Genomic DNA, 15,472 nt, shown 5'->3' with positions numbered 1-15,472 from the left:
TCTCACTGTTTCCATTGTTTCCCCATCTATTTGCCATGAAGTGATGGTACTGGATGCCATGATCTTAGTTTTTGGAATGTTGAGTTTTAAGTCAACTTTTTCACTCTTCTCTTTCACTTTCATCAAGAGGCTCTTTAGTTCTTCTTCACTTTCTGCCATAAGGTTGGTGTCATCTGCGTATCTGAAGTTATTGATATTTCTCCTGGCAATCTTGATTCCATCTGTCCTTCATCCAGCTCAGCATTTTGCATGAATGTACTTTGCATATAAATTAAATAAGCAGGATGACAATATACAATTAAATAAGCAGGATGAGAAAATACCATACACAATATACAATTGTTATTGTAATCATACATAGTAGCCTGCCTCAGTGGACCTTGGCCCTCTGCCTAACTGTAAACTAAAGAGCCTTTGTTCCGCTCATAGAGAGATAATCTGACCCTGCTCACCTGTGAGTAGTTAACAACAAAAAGAAGACATTAACACACCCCTTCCAAAGGTTGATCCTTCTGGAGGAGATGTTTTACAAGATTCAAGACCCTTTTTACTTTACTTTCTCATTCCCTCTTCCTCTCCATTCTGCCTTTTGACTTTAGTTCTTTACTGTTTCTCTCTCTGACTCTATAAAAGAACCTGGCATCCAGACCCAGACAAGATGGTTACTTTGAGACATTAGTCTTCCTTCTTCTCTGTCGGCTGGCTTTCCAAATAAAGTCGTATTCCTGGCCTCAACACTTCATCTCTCAGTTTCACTGGCCTCTCAGTGCAGTAAGCAGAGGGAGCTTGGACTCAGTAACAGGAGGAGGGATAAATTAGGACTTTGACATTAACAGATATATACTGGTATACATAAAATAGATCAAAAATAAGGATCTACTGTATAGCACAGGGAACTGTATTCAATATCTTGTAATAACCTATAAGGGAAATGAATCTGAAAAAGAATATATACATATATATGTAATATGTTTATGTGTATATATATATATATGTATATTACATATTATATTATGTGTGTATATATGAAATTGAATCACAGTGCTAAACATCTAAAAATAAGGCAACATTGTAAATCAACTGTAATTCAATTAAAAAAATAAATAATAAATGAGCTGAGGCAGAATCTCCAATCCTTTGGCCACATGATGTGAAGTGCTGACTCATTAGAAAAGACCCTGATGCTGTGAAAGATTGAAGGCTGGAGGAGAAGTGGATGACAGAGCACAAGGTGGTTGGATGGCATCACCGACTCCATGGACGTGAGTTTGAGGAAGCTCTGGGAGATGGTGAAGGACAAGGAAAACTGGCAGGCTGCAGTCCATGGGGTCACAAAGGGTCAGACACGGCTGAGCAACTGAACAACAACAACACGTTACAAAAAATGAAGTTCTGTGTATGATTCGTGTTTGTGTCCGTTAGCATTACTCTAAAACTCTGTGACTTACCTTTCCTTGGTTATGAATAGTATTGGCATATTTTATCCCAGTGCGCCTCAAACTTTACTGTACATCACAGTTACCTAGATGACTTGTTAAAACAGATTCCTGGCCTAATGTCAGACTGTGACTGGGGTCCAGACTGGGATGGAGTCCAAGAATTGCTATTCCTTACCAGTTCCCCAGTGATATTGATACTGCTGGTGCAGGGACTACGTTTGGAGTAGAAAGAGCCTGAAGTTCTTTCTCATAGTGCCTATAGCACTTAGCATACTGTACTGTTCACCTAGTGATGTGGTAAAGCTCTTGAAATAGGTTGTGCCTGTTTTTCTTGGTATTGTCAATGCTCCTAGTTAAATAATTGGTTTTTAAGTTGAAATGAATTGGGTGTAATGGAGTTAATTCTCTCTCTTTCACTTAATTCCCTTACTGGAAGCTCTGATAAGCACAAAATACTACATCAGGAATAAAATAAAACAGAGATAAGGGTTGATCTGTTAGCCAATCTTTTTTTTTTAATCAATGTATGGTTTATTTGTAATGTTGTGTCAATTTTTTTCTGTGCAGCAAAGTGATTCAGTTATACATATGAATTCTTTTTAAATACTCTTCTCCATTATGGGTTTATTGTGGGATACTGAATATTGTTCTCTATACTCTACAGTAAGACCTTGTTTATCCATTATGTATATAATAGTTTGCATCTACTAACTCCAACCTCCCATTCCATCTCTCCCTCAACCCTCTCCCCCTTGGCAACCACCAGTCTCTTATGTGTGTGATTCTGTTTCTGTTTCACAGATAAGTTCATTTGTGTCATATATTAGATTCCACATAGAGTGATATCATATGGTATTAATATTTGTCTTTATCTTTCTGAATTACTTCACTTACTATGATCATCTCTGTTGTATCCATGTTGCTGCAAATGGCATCATTTCATTGTTTTTTAATGACTGAGTAGTCGGAGAAGGCAATGGCAACCCGCTCCAGTACTCTTGCTTGGGAAATCCCATGGACAGCGGAGCCTGGTAGGCTACAGTCCATGGGGTTGCGAGGAGTCAGACACGACTGAGTGACTTCACTTTCCCTTTTCACTTTCATGCACTGGAGAAGGAAATGGCAACCCACTCCAGTGTTCTTGCCTGGAGAATCCCAGGGATGGGGGAGCCTGGTGGGCTGCCATCTGTGGGGCCGCACAGAGTCGGACACAACTGACGTGACTTAGCAGCAGTAGTATTCCATGTCTTGGCTATTGTGAATAGTGCTGCTATGAACATAAGGGTGCATGTATCTTTTTGAATTAGAGTTTTGTCTGAATATATGCCCAAAAGTGGGATTGCTGGCTTGTAATAGTAGCTGTATTTTTAATTTTCTGAAGAACCTTCATACCATTTTCCATAATGGCTGCACCAACTTCTATTCCCACCAATAGGGTAGGAAGGGCTCTCTTTTCTCTACATCTTTTCCAGCCCTTGTAATTTGTAGAATTTTTAATGATAGTCGTTTTGTGTTGATCAGTCTATTTGCTAGTTTTTAAGTACACTGTGTTGTATTTTATTTCTGTTCCTCTCCATCAGTTTAGCCTAGTTTATATTTTTTTAGTACTTGAGGTCCTGATGCTTAGGGCAATGAGTTAGCCCAGTTTCAAGTGATAGGTGTATAGCTAGTTGGAATTCCAGGAAAACACTACCAATTACTCTGATGAAATTTCAGTTCAGGTGTCATGGGAGCCCAGAGATAGGAGACAAACTAGCCTAATATGCTGATTAAAGCCTTGCCTCTCAAAAGGACGCTTATCCTTAGAGCCGCAGCAGCAGCGTCACCCAGAAGCTTATTTCAAATGAAGGATCTCAGGCCAACCTCTGAATTTATGGATTAGAATCTGCATTTTAACAAGAATCCCAGATTATCTGTAGACACACTGAAGTTTCAGAAGCACTAAATTGAAAGACAAATGTAGACTCAGGTGCCATTGAAGACCGAGGTGAGCTGTGGGCTTCTTTCCTGCTTTCCCTAAGGGAAGTCTGGGCATTTGGTCTAAGGCAAGTCAGATGGCAGAATGCGGGCAGATGCCTCACACAGATGGAGCCCCATTTCCCTGGGATGAGCAGACCCACTGCAACAGCCTCACTCACAACAGGAGCAAATCCCTGAAAGATCTGTGGCTAGGGGAATTAAAAGAAGGAGGGACTCTCAATCTGATGGGGAGGCTGTGGCCGTCAACCAGCAGGAGGCCGCTGCTCCTTGACAGCGTGAAAGGAAGCCCAGCTCCACCAGCCTACCTGTTTGGGAGCCACCTGTCACATAGGAGTGGGAAGTGAATTTACTGCCAGGTAGTAGGCAAGATGGCATCACTTCTCTCTCCAATTGTGGGCATGAGATCCATGAAATGTGGGACTGAGGTTGCAGGGATTCTGTCACCATGGGAAGATCTCCCCCAGCTCACCTTCTTTATAGGAAGAAAGGGGTGTGTAAGGCCACCAAGAAGGTCAGGGCCAATTACAGACCAACTCTAGCAACTTATAACGCTCAGAGGCCATGTCAGATATTGGTGTTGAATGTATTTTCTCTAATTGAGAATAGTTAGTTGAGATTTTGATTTTTATTCATGTCTTAATACCATCTTATGATTACAGTAAGTCCCCTACTTATGAATGTGTTCCATTCTAAGAGCACACTCCTAAGTCCAACTTGTTCATAAGTCCAACAAAGTGAGCCTAGGTACCTAACTAACATAACAAACTATACTGTATAGTACTGTATTATAATAGGTTTGTAGTAACTTTCACAGAAATGATACCTAAAAAAAAATAAAAATAAAACATGTTAAATGTTATAGTACAGTACATTACCTCGAAAAGTAGAGTACAACAGCTAGTATACAGGGGTTGGCATTAAGTGAACAGGCAAGAAGACTTACTGGTTGGAGGAAGGAGAGGAGGTGGGAGATGGTAGCCAAAGAATCATCAGCAATAGGAGATGGAGGGCAAGCTGCAATTTCATTCATGTCTGACATTAATGGAACACATATCCACACCTTTGAAAATTTGAAACTTGAAGGTTCGTATGTAGGGGACTTACTATATTGTATTTTTCATGGAATAAAGCAATTAAAAGAAACATTTAAAAGTGGATGCAAAAAAAAAGTGGATGCATCATTGTGACTGAATTTCTTTTAAGTGAAGAAGATTTTATAAAAGATTTTTAAATATGATAAATATCTATCATTTAAGAATGTTAGCAATGTGGAAAAATAGGTAAAGTTAAGTAGCAATGGAGAAATGGAAAATAATTGAAAAGATGGAAAAATAATTGAAAGCAAAAATAGGAAATATACTTTAACAATATGCGTAAAAGTTACTGAGGAATTCCAGAGAGCGTAAAAGTTATCCCTACTGTAACTGGTAGAAATATTCACTTTTAACTAGGTGCTTTTGGAACATCTATTTATTAACATTTACTCATCCAGTCTTGTGTTCATTTATTCAACAGCCATTCACTGAGCCCCAAGCATGTGTCAGTTCAGTCAGTAAGTGTTTCAGATGCATCAGAAAACAAGGCAAATCAAGTAACCATCCTACATTTGCAGGGAAACAACCAAATCATAAGTAAACCACAAACAAACAAAAAATAATAGCAGCCTGTGACAGATGATGCGTGTATACTCAGTTTCCCAGTCATGTCAGACTCTCTGCAACCTCATGGACCTGCCAGGCACCTCTGTCCGTGGGATTCTCTGGGCAAGAATACTGGCGTGGGTTGCCATGACCTCCTCCAGGGGGTCTTCCAAACCAGGGAGCGAATGCACGACTCTTGTGTCTGCTGCATTGCAGGTGAATTCTTTACCCAGTGAGCCACCAGGGAAGCCCAATGTGACAGGTGATAGTAGAGGGAAATAAATCTATATGTGTTAGCTCTTGCTGTTTACTGAGTCACCCCAAGTCAGCTAAAACAGCTAGCAGTTATTGAACTCACAATTCAGGAGCTAGTGGTTTTTGCCAGGATCAGCTAGGCTGTTCTTACCTGAGTCAGGCTCATCTGATCTCAGCTGGGTGTCACCCACGCTTCCACAGACAGCTGCTAGATCAGTTCAGGACTGGTGGCTCATCTCTGCTCATCCTTCTCACCCTCCAGGCCACCCCGGGCTTGCTCATTTGGCGATGGTGCGGGGATCTCAAATAAGAGATTTGAAATACACAATGCCTCTTGAGGCCTGGCCTTGAAACCCAATATATTCCAGCTCTTGATGGTAGGATCTACTGAGAATCGATGCCACTTTTGCAGTCTAACACAGCAGAGCAGAACACACAGGACCCATTGCCAAAGCATCACAGTTTTGGAACCCTGTTCAGCAAGGAGCCAGCAAGGAAACCAATAGAGTGTGATGCTCTGGGAGTCACCAGAGGACAGCAGGAGACAAAAGACTCAAAACTACTGAGACACATAGAGGGAGCACAGATAAGGAGCCCCAAATAAATGATAATCTTGAAGGGATATAAAGCATAAAGTTACATACATTATAAAATGTTGGGAAACTATCCTAGAGTGTGCTGAAATAACAAAAAGTAAAAACTCATTGGTCCTCCTGGTCTTTTCATTTTTCACCCAGTCATCTGTATGTAATCTGTGATGTAGATATGTTCTTGTATTTTGTGCTACTTATTGAAAAGGAATTCCTATAGGGAAGCAAGGAATGGAAGAGTATTCAAGAGAGGAGATGTGGTCGCATCCTCACGGACAGTAAAGGCAGCAGCGAGCTACAGTCAGTGTTGCAGCTCATGACCATAGAGAGGCCTGGTGAGCCTGAGCACGGGGACCCGGCCTAGGCTCAGCAGATACCTCTGTGCATGGCTGGGTCATGATATACTGAAAAGGCACTCAATCAAGAGAAATCTTGGGGGAGCTGGAAACCATCAAGTTATTGAGGCCACACAGCAGGTAGAAAAGATAGAGAAAGAAAGCCCTGAGCCTTTGGAGTGGGAGCACCGACTCCAAGACCCTAGACTACCAGAGAACTAACCCTGCTGCTGCTGCTGCTGCTAAGTCGCTTCAGTCGTGTCCGACTCATAGCGACCCTGTGGACTGCAGCCCACGAGGCTCCTCCATCCATGGGATTTTCCAGGCAAGATTACTGGAGTGGGGTACCATTGCCTTGGAGTATCAAATAGTGAGAACTCACACAAAGGGAACCACTTGAATACAAGACCCAGCATCACCCAACCACCAGTAGCACCCTGTGTAAGATGCCTCATCTAAACAACAACAAAACAAAAATACAAACCATCAGCAATCAGGATCATCAGGAGACAGGATTACCACCCCACTCAGCCTTGCCCACCAGAGGGAAAACAAACAAACAAACAAACAATTCAGTACGAATCTCACCCTATATGAAGCTTGCACAAACCACTGGACCAGTCTTAGGAGGGCAGAAACCAAAAGGAAGAAAGAATTCAACCTTAAAGCCTCAGGAAAGGAGACCTCAAACAAAATAAGTTTAAAAAAAAAAATATATATATATATATGTATGTATGTATGTATGTATATGTGTGTGTGTGTATATATGTACATATATATATATATATATAATGAAAAGGCAGAGAAATACTACCCAAATGAAGGAACAAATTAGAAACACAGAAGTCCAAATAAATGAAGAGGAAATAGGCAAACTACCTGAAAAAGGAATTCAGAATAATGATAGTAAAGATGATCAAAAACCTTGAAAACAAAATGGAGAAAATGCAAGAATCAGTTAACAAAGACCTAGAAGAATTAAAGAATAAACATACAGAGACAAAAACCACAATTACTGAAGGACACTACATAATGATCAAGGGATCAATCCAAGAGGAAGACCTAGCAATTCTAAATATCTATGCACCCAACATAGGAGAAGCTCAATACATAAGACAAACACTAACAGACATAAAAGGAGAAATTGATAGTAACACAATAATAGTAGGAGACTTTAACACCCCACTCACGCCAATGGACAGATCACGAAAACAGAAAATGAATAAGGAAATACAAGTCTTAAATGATATATTAAATGAGATGGATCTCATTGATATCTTCAGGACATTCCATCCAAATGCAGAAGAATACACTTTCTTCTCAAGTGCACATGGAACATTCACCAGGATAGACACATCTTGGGTCACAAATCAAGCTTCAAATTTAAGAAAGTTGAAATTGTATCAAGCATCTTTTCCGACCACAATGCTATGAGACTAGGTATTAATTACAAGAAAAAAACTGTAAGAAACACAAACACATGGAGATTAAACAATACGTTTCTAAATAACCAACAGGTTACACAGGAAATCAAAAGGGAAATAAAAAAAAAATTTAGAAACAAATGGCAATGAAAACAGGACAACTCAAAATCAATGTGATTCTGCAAAAGCAGTTCTAAGAGGGAAGTTTATAGCAATATGATCCTAACTCAAGAAACAAGAAAAACATCGAATAGACAACCTAATTTTACACCTAAGACAACTGGGAAAAAAAGAACAAAAAAACCCCCAAATTAGAAAGAAATCATAAAGATTTGAGCAGAAATAAAAAGAAAAAGAAATGAAAGAAACAATAGTAAAGATTAATAAAACTAAAAGCTGGTTCTTTGAGGAGATAAGCAAAATTTACAAACCTTTGGCCAGACTCATCAAGAAAAAGAGAAGAATCAAATCAACAAAATTAGAAATGAAAAAGGAGAGGTTACAACAAACAATGCAGAAATACAAAGGATTATAAGGGCCTATTATGAACAATTATATGGCAATAAAATGGATAACCTGGAAGAAATGGACAGATTCTTAGAAAAGTTCAATCTTCCAAGACTGAACCAGGAAGAAATAGAAATTATGAACAACCCAATTACAAGCACTGAAATTGAAGTTGTGATAAAAAATCTCCCCAAAAACAAAAGGCCAGGACCAGATGACTTCACAGGCGAATTCTATCAAACATTTAGAGAAGAGCTAATGCCTATCCTTCTAAAACTCTTTCAAAAAGTTGCAGAGGAAGAAACACTTCCAAACTCATTCTATGAGGCCACCATCACCTTGATACCAAAACCAACGACAACACACAAAAAGAAAACTACAAGCCAATATCACAGTTGAACATAGATGCAAAAATCCTCAGCAAAATTTTAGCAAACAGAATTCAGCAACACAAGTTGGGTTTATTCCAGGGATGCAAGGATTTTTCAATGTATGCAAATCAATCAATGTGATACATCATATTAAAAGGTTGAAAGATAAAAACCATGTGATAATCTCAATAGATGCAGAAAAAGCCTTTGACAAAATTCAGCACCCATTTATGGTTAAAACTCTTCAAAAAATGGGCACAGAAGGAACCTACTTCAACACAGTAAAGGCCGTATATGATAAGCCTACAGCAAACAAGCAAACATTATTCTCAATGGTGAAAAACTGAAAGCATTCCCCCTAACATCAGGAAGAAGACAAGGATGCCCACCTTCCCCACTATTATTCAGCATAGTTCTGGAAGTCCTAGCTACAGCAATCAGAGAAGGAAAAGAAATAAAAGAAATCCAGATCAGAAAAGAAGTAGTAAAGCTCTCACTGTTTGCATATAACATACTGTACATAGAAAACCCTAAAGATAGTATCGGAAAATTACTAGAGCTAATCAGTGAATTTAGCAAAGTTGCAGGATACAAAATCAAGACAGAGAAATCACTTGCATTTCTATATACTAACGATGAAAAATCAGAAAGATTTAAGGAATCAATCCCATTCACATTGCAACAAAAAGAATTAAATATCTAGGAATAAACTTACCTAAGGAGAAAAAGAACTGTACACAGAAAATTATAAGACACTAATGAAAGAAATTTTAAACTGACAAATTTCAAATAGCAAATACTTGTTAAAAGCTCACTTTTGTAGGGACTAAGATTTTCATGAAAAGCCAAAGTTTTAGAAAAAATTTTAGACAATCAGGCTCTCTAATCTCACAAAAATAATAGCAACAGTCAGTTTTGCGTACTTGAAATAACAAAGGTTTGGAGTCAGTTCTGCAGTTTCCCCAGCAGGAAAATGGGGAGCCTGATGGAGAGGACCTCCAAGGATGCCTTCCAGCTTTACCAACAGCCAACGTGGGTGGAGCGTGCTGGAAGCAGCGGTTGCATGGCACTGGAGGGACTGTGAGAAGATACCCCACTTCCAAGGGCATAGACGCCCCAGCAAGACGGTAGGAGGGGGTGAAATCACGTTAAGAATCAAACCCCATACCCTCCAGAGACACTCAGAGTGTTCAAACATACCTTGTGCGCACCAGAATCCAGAGACCCCACAGAGACTGAGACAGAACTGTGTTTGATGTCTCCTGCAGAGGTACCGGTCAGCAGTGGACTGCTGCAGGGGCAGGGGCTCTGGGTACAGTAGAACTGGGCATAGCATAAGCCATCTTGAAGGAGGTCACCATTAACCCCACTATAGAGCCACCAGAACTTTCACAGGACTGGGAAACAGACTCTTGGAGGACACAAACAGAACCTTGTGCACACCAGGACCCAGGACAAAGGAGCAGTGACCCCACAAGAGACTGACCCAGACTTGCTGGTGAGTGTCCAGGAGTCTCCGGTGGAGGTCTGGGTCAGCGGTGACCTGCTTCAGGGTTGGGGGCACCGAGTGTAGCTGTGTATGCATGGGACCTTTTGAAGGAGGTCACTATTATCTTCATTACCTCCACCATAGTTTGGCCTCAGGTCAAATAACAGGGAGAGAACACAGCTGTGCCCATCGACAGAAAATTGGATTAAAGATTTACTGAGCATGGCCCTTGGAAGAAATGGGGTAGCCATCACGGTCAACAAAAGAGTCTGAAATGCAGCACTTGGATGCAATCTCAAAAATGACAGAATGATCTCTGTTCGTTTCCAAGGCAAACCATTCAATATCATGGTAATCCAAGCCTATGCCTGGACCAGTAACACTGAAGAAGCTGAAGTTGAACAGTTCAATGAAGACCTACAAGACCTTCTAGAACTAACACCCCAAAAAGATGTCCTTTTCATTATACAGGACTGGAATGCAAAAGTAGGAAGTCAAGAAACACCTGGAGTAACAGGCAAATTTGGCCTTGGAGTACAGGACGAAGCAGGGCAAAGGCTAATAGAGTTCTGTCAAGAGAACGCACTGGTCATAGCAACAACACAAGAGAAGACTCTACACATGGACATCACCAGATGGTTGACACCGAAATCAGATTGATTATAATCTTTGCAGCCAAAGATGGAGAAGCACTATACAGTCAGCAAAAACGAGACTGGGAGCTGACTGTGGCTCAGATCACAAACTCCTTATTGCCAAATTCACACTGGAATTAAAGAAAGGGAAGAAAACCACTAGACAATTTAGGTATGACCTAACTGAAATTCCTTATGATTATACAGTGGAAATGAGAAATAGATTTAAGGGACTATATCTGATAGACAGAGTGCCTGATGAACTATGGATGGAGGTTCATGACATTGTACAGGAGGCAAGGATCAAGACCATCCCCAAGAAAAAGAAATGCAAAAAAGCAAAATGGCTGTCTGAGGAGGCCTACAAATATCTGTGAAAACAAGGGAAGAGAAAAGCAAAGGAGAAAAGGAAAGATACACCCATTTGAATGCAGAGTTCCAAAGAATAGCAAGGAGAGATAAAGGCTTCCTCAGCCATCAATACAAAGAAATAGAGGAAAGCAATAGAGTGGGAAAGACTAGAGATCTCTTCAAGAAGTTTAGAGATATCAAGGGAATATTTCATGCAAAGATGGGCTCAATAAAGGACAGAAATGGTATGCACCTAACAGAAGCAGAAGATATTAAGAAGAGGTGTCAAGAATATACAGAAGAACTGTACAAAAAAGATCTTCATGACCCAGATAATCGCGACAGTGTGATCACTCATCTAGAGCCAGACATCTTGGAATGCCAAGTCAAGTGGACCCAAACAGGATAAACCCAAGGCGAAACACCCCAAGACACATATTAATCAAATTAACAAAGATCAAACACAAAGAACAAATATTAAAAGCAGCAAGGGAGAAACAACAAATAACACACAAAGGGATTCCCATAAGGATAACAGCTGATCTATCAATAGAGACCCTCCAGGCCAGAAGGGAATGGCAGGACATACTGAAAGTAATGAAAGAGAATAACCTACAACCTAGATTACTCTACCCAGCAAGGATCTCATTCAGATATGAAGGAGAATTCAAAAGCTTTACAGACAAGCAAAAGCTGAGAGAATTCAGCACCACCAAACCAGCTCTTCAACAAATGCTAAAGGATCTTCTCTAGACAGGAAATGCAAAAAGGTTGTATAAACGTGAACCCAAAACAACAAAGTAAATGGCAACGGGACCACACCTATCAGTAATTACCTTAAATGTAAATGGGTTGAATGTCCCAACCAAAAGACAAAGATTGGCTGAATGGATACAAAAACAAGACCCCTATATATGCTGTCTACAAGAGACCCACCTCAAAACAAGAGACACATACAGACTAAAAGTGAAGGGCTGGAAAAAAATATTTCACGCAAACGGAGACCAAAAGAAAGCAGGAGTTGCAATACTCATATCAGATAAAATAGACTTTCAAAATAAAGGCTGTGAAAAGAGACAAAGAAGGACACTACATAATGATCAAAGGATCAATCCAAGAAGAAGATATAACAATTATATATGCACCCAACATAGGAGCACCGAATATGTACGGCAAACGCTAATGAGTATGAAAGAGGAATTAATAGTAACACAATAGTAGGTGGAGACTTTAATACCCCAACTCACAACTATGGATAGATCAACTAATAGAAAATTAACAAGGAACACAAACCTTAAATGACACAATGGACCAGCTAGACCTAATTGATATCTATAGGACATTTCACCCCAAAACAATCAACTTCACTTTTTCTCAAGTGCACTCGGACCTTCTCCAGAATAGATCACATCCTGGGCCATAAATCTGGTCTTGGAAATTCAAAAAAATTGAAATCATTCCAGTCATCTTTTCTGACCACAGTGTGGTAAGATTAGATCTCAATTACAGGGAAAAAAATGTTAAAATTCAAACATGGAGGCTAAATAACACGCTTCTGAATAACCAACAAATCATAGAAGAAATCAAAAAAGAAATCAAAATATGCATAGAAATGAATGAAAATGAAAACACAACAACCCAAAACCTATGGGACACTGTAAAAGCAGTGCTAAGGGGAAGGTTCATAGCATTACAGGCTTACCTCAAGAAACAAGAAAAAAGCCAAATAAATAACCTAACTCTACACCTAATGCAATTAGAGAAGGAAGAAATGAAGAACCCCAGGATTAGTAGAAGGAAGGAAATCTTAAAAATTAGGGCAGAAATAAATGCAAAAGAAACTAAAGAGACCATAGCAAAAATCAACAAAGCTAAAAGCTAGTTTTTTGAAAAAATAAACACAATTGACAAACCATTAGCAAGACTCATTAAGAAACAAAGAGAGAAGAACCAAATTAACAAAATTAGAAATGAAAATGGAGAGATCACAACAGACAACACTGAAATACAAAGGATCATAAGAGACTACTAGCAGCAGCTCTATGCCAATAAAATGCACAACTTGGAAGAAATGGACAAATTCTTAGAAAAGTATAACTTTCCAAAACTGAACCAGGAAGAAATAGAAGATCTTAACAGAGCCATCACAAGCAAGGAAATCGAAACTGTAATCAGAAATCTTCCAGCAAACAAAAGCCCAGGACCAGATGGCTTCACAGCTGAATTCTACCAAAAATTTAGAGAAGAGCTAACACCTATCTCACTCAAACTCTTCCAGAAAATTGCAGAAGAAGGTAAACTTCCAAACTCATTCTATGAGGCCACCATCACCCTAATTCCAAAACCAGACAAAGATTCCACAAAAAAAAGAAAACTACAGGCCAATATCACTGATGAACATAGATGCAAAAATCCTTAACAAAATTCTAGCAAACAGAATCCAACAGCATACTAAAAAAAATCATACACCATGACCAAGTGGGCTTTATCCCAGGAATGCAAGGATTCTTTAATATCCACAAATCAATCAATGTAATACACCACGTTAACAAATTGATAGATAAAAACCATATGATTATCACAATAGATACAGAGAAAGCCTTTGACAAAATTCAACACCCATTTATGATTAAAGCTCTCCAGAAAGCAGGAATAGAAGGAACATACCTCAACATAATAAAAGCTATATATGACAAACCCACAGCAAGCATTACCCTCAATGGTGAAAAATTGAAAGCATCTCCCCTGAAATCAGGAACAAGACAAGGGTGCCCGCTCTCACCACTACTATTCAACATAGTGTTGGAAGTTTTGGCCACAGCAATCAGAGCAGAAAAAGAAGTAAAAGGAATCCAGATAGGAAAAGAAGACGTGAAACTCTCATTGCTGTTTGCAGATGACATGATCCTCTACATAGAAAACCCTGAAGACTCTACCAGAAAATTACTAGAGCTAATCAACGAATATAGTAAAGTTGCAGGATATAAAATTAACACACAGAAATCCCTTGCATTCCTATACACTAACAATGAGAAAACAGAAAAAGAAACTAAGGAAACAATACCATTCACCATTGCAGCAAAAAGAATAAAATACTTAGGAGTATATCTACCTAAAGAAACAAAAGACCTACACATAGAAACTATAAAACACTGATGAAAGAAATCAAAGAGGACACAAACAGATGGAGAAACATACCGTGCTCATGGATTTGAAGAAGCAATATTGTCAAAATGGCTATTCTACCCAAAGCAATCTATAGATTCAATGCAATCCCTATCAAGCTACCAACGGTATTTTTCACAGAACTAGAACAAATAATTTCACAATTTGTATGGAAATACAAAAAACCTCGAATACCCAAAGTAATCTTGAGAAAGAAGAATGGAACTGGAGGAATCAACCTGCCTGACTTCAGACTATACTACAAAGCCACAGTCATCAAGACAGTATGGTACTGGCACAAAGACAGAAATATAGATCAATGGAACAGAATAGAAAGCCCAGAGATAAATCCACGAACCTATGGACACCTTATCTTTAACAAAGGAGGCAAGGATATACAATGGAAAAAAGACAACCTCTTTAACAAGTGGTGCTGGGAAAACTGGTCAACCACTTGTAAAAGAATGAAACTAGAACACTTTCTAACACCATACACAAAAATAAACTCAAAATGGATTAAAGATCTAAATGTAAGACCAGAAACTATAAAACTCCTAGAGGAGAACATAGGCAAAACACTCTCCGACATAAATCACAGCAAGATCCTCTATGACCCACCTCCCAGAATATTGGAAATAAAAGCAAAAAAAAACAAATGGGACCTAATGAAACTTAAAAGCTTTTGCACAACAAAGGAAACTATAAGTAAGGTGAAAAGACAGCCCTCAGATTGGGAGAAAATAATAGCAAATGAAGCAACAGACAAAGGATTAATCTCAAAAATATATAAGCAACTCCTGCAGCTCAATTCCAGAAAAATAAATGACCCAATCAAAAAATGGGCCAAAGAACTAAACAGACATTTCTCCAAAGAAGACATACAGATGGCTAACAAACACATGAAAAGATGCTCAACATCACTCATGATCAGAAAAATGCAAATCAGTGCTCGCTTCGGCAGCACATATACTAAAATTGGAACGATACAGAGAAGATTAGCATGGCCCCTGCGCAAGGATGACACGCAAATTCGTGAAGCGTTCCATATTTTTTAGAAAAAGAAGAAAAAAAAAGAAAAAGAAAAAAAGAAAAATGCAAATCAAAACCACAATGAGGTACCATTACACGCCTGTCAGGATGGCTGCTATCCAAAAGTCTACAAGCAATAAATGCTGGAGAGGGTGTGGAGAAAAGGGAACCCTCTTACACTGTTGGTGGGAATGCAAACTAGTACAGCCACTATGTAGAACAGTGTCAAGATTTCTTAAAAAACTGGAAATAGAACTGCCAT

General features: G+C 39.1%; 1 non-coding gene across 1 annotated transcript; it reads left to right on the top strand.

Annotated features, from left to right (window-relative positions):
• The first annotated feature begins 15,126 nt into the window (after window positions 1–15,126).
• LOC122425248 lies at window positions 15,127–15,233 on the top strand. The gene has a single exon (XR_006264783.1). It is a non-coding gene; the product is annotated as a U6 spliceosomal RNA (small nuclear RNA).
• Window positions 15,234–15,472: the final 239 nt, after the last annotated feature.

The sequence above is a fragment of the Cervus canadensis genome, chromosome 22, assembly GCF_019320065.1.
Source record: "Cervus canadensis isolate Bull #8, Minnesota chromosome 22, ASM1932006v1, whole genome shotgun sequence".
NCBI lineage: Eukaryota > Metazoa > Chordata > Mammalia > Artiodactyla > Cervidae > Cervus > Cervus canadensis.
The sequence above is the reverse complement of the archived record's forward strand: the minus strand, read 5'-3'. Positions and strand labels throughout refer to the sequence as shown.